At 37.5% G+C, this 2,500-nt stretch overlaps 1 long non-coding RNA gene across 1 annotated transcript in view; it reads left to right on the forward strand.

The window, feature by feature from the left end:
• The window catches only part of LOC147472509 (uncharacterized), a 4,261-nt gene that overhangs the window by 1,182 nt on the left and 579 nt on the right, over positions 1–2,500 (forward strand). The window contains exons 2-3 of the long non-coding RNA XR_015191147.1: positions 521–652; positions 915–2,500. The exon at positions 915–2,500 is cut by the window's right edge and continues 579 nt beyond it. This is a non-coding gene — a long non-coding RNA (uncharacterized LOC147472509). The remainder of the gene's footprint in view (positions 1–520; positions 653–914) is intronic.

The following is a 2,500-nucleotide window of genomic DNA, read 5'->3' on the forward strand; positions in this document are numbered from 1 at the left end:
TACCACCGTGTGAGCTATGTATTCTGTCAAATTAGATCTGGGAGTGCTTCTTTTTTGACATGATCTATCATGCCAAACATGCATGAAGTGTGGGCCTTTAACCATTGCCAGTCTGAGCATTCTCACTGTACCTTATTTATGATTACAAAACCTTATGAAATTTAATGAAAAATGTCTTTAAAAAAAATAACGTTGATTTATTAAACAACTAGGAGAGTTTTGATTGAATTAATCATTTTTGTATTTGGTAGCCTTACTTTGTAATTTTCTCTCAATAGTCTATTTGCATAATCCAGTGCAGAATGAAACTAAAATATCAAACTTTTGTAAAGATTGTTAACTGTTGCTGACATCACACATTTAGGAAAATTATTTAGAAAAGCTGTAATACTGTAGTATTTTATAAAATATTTTGAACTGTTTTGCAAATTAATTTATATGATATAATCTCAAAGGATGTAGCATTATTTCCATGAACCTGGTCTTGGGCTTGAAAATAATAATGTAATGATATTTACAGGGGGAGGTCCACCTACTGCTCCACCTCTGACTCCTGCTGAGGAGGCCATGGCCCAGCTGATAGACCCTGCTGTCATTTATGGCATCTCGGATGCACTGCAGTCAGAGTCCTATGAAGCTCTACCTTATCTTGGTAAGTAGACTGAACCAAACTTATTCATAACCAAAGTTTGGCCAAATATAATTCAAATTTTATTCTTTTAAAGCTTGAATTATTTTCCATCTCCATCTGTTAGCTATTCTTTGACCATTGTCAACTATGGTACTAATATTTTTTTTATAATATTAATATTAATATTAATATTATCTATATTTATTTATTGTTCAAGGAATTATGTACATGCTCTTATAACATACACAGTATATGTGATTAATTAAACTTTCTTATCATTCAGCAACGGTCATTATAGAGGAGAATGAACCTCTGGGGCCTGCTCCAACTGGACCTGAGACGAAGAGCGGAGTCAGCCACATCAAAGTCCCTGCGAAACACCAGCACACAGTAGGCCAGGCAGCAGGAGTTCCAGCACTACACACCAGGCAGTAGGATCTCGCATGCTGGAGATACAAGAAGGTATCCTCGATGAGGTGCAAGGAAATTCGTAGTGCACTGGAGGACCAGACAGCTGTTCTCCGCAGTGCATTGGAGGGCCAGACAGCAGCCCTACTATCTATAAATGAATCCATATTTGGCTTGACAAATGCCATACACTAATTATCAAAACTATAGTATTATATTTTGTATTTTTATATTGTATATCTTTTTTTCTCTCTCTTCACCTCTACCCCTCCTCCCTCTTCTCTCTTCCTAATCCCTGGTTTCTTTTATTTCTTCCTTCTCTCTTCTCTTTTTGCTACTTTCATTTTCATTTTCTCATTTTGTTTCTTTCCTTCTCATTTTCTCTCTTTCTTCTTGTGTATTTCATTTCATATTTTTCTACTGTATTTCTTTTTCTTTCTCTTCACCCTTACCCATCCCCCTTCTCTTCATTTCCATGCTATATAAAATTTAATATTTCCATCAATACTAGAGGTAAATCAATAAAAAAAAAAGTAAATCAAATAATCAAAAAGAGCCGTTTATGAATGCCAACCTCTCCTGCTGAGCACTTCTCTCAGTCATGAAATTCATCACGACTTCCTCTGGTGGATCATCAACCTCAAGTAAATCATCAAAAGGAATACTCCTTTTGACACACAGATTATGGAGGAATAGGCAGGAAGCAACTGTTTTTGCACACTTTTCTGGTGCATATTGGAGTGCACCTCCCGACTTGTGGAAGCAGCGGAACCTACTTCTGAGCACCCCAAAGCATTGTTCAATAACTGCTCTTGTGCAAGCGTGGCTGCTATTATAGCGTCTCTCTGCTGGTGTTGTTGGCTCTGCCAAAGGTGTCATGAGGCAAGTTTCCAGAGGATATCCTGAGTCTCCTGCAAAACAATAAAGCAAATATGATATGCATACTTTAAATACTGTAATATACTTTACAGAAAATATGAGAGGTCAAATATATATCAGTGATACAATAAATGCATACTTACCGTGTATGTATGAGTGGCCAAACTGTTGTACAAGGAAGTGTCGACGCAAATTACTATCATTCCAGATGTAAGAATCATGAACACTTCCTGGAAATTTAGCAGAAAAACTCATCTGACACTACCTGGACATTTAGAGAATGAACCCTCTCCCTGTTCAGGTAAATATGCTCTTGCCTCGGAGGTTTGATAGGGATGTGTGTACAGTCAATGGACCCTAGTACATCGGGAAAGCCCTTGATTGCAAAAAAGTCTTACTATATTTTCTGAATTTCATCCCTTGTGCAAAGCACCTTTATGCCCATCTGAGCCAGGTTGAAAATTGCACTGGTGACTGCATTTATTATTCTAGACACGCTGGACTGGCTCAGTCCTACAGAGTCCCCTATCACACTCTGAAAAGTGCCACTTGCATAAAAACGCAGGGCAACTATTACTTGTG

Source organism: Penaeus japonicus, unplaced genomic scaffold, assembly GCF_977035675.1.
Source record: "Penaeus japonicus unplaced genomic scaffold, GWHDUDI00000001_assembly GWHDUDI00000001, whole genome shotgun sequence".
Lineage (NCBI taxonomy): Eukaryota > Metazoa > Arthropoda > Malacostraca > Decapoda > Penaeidae > Penaeus > Penaeus japonicus.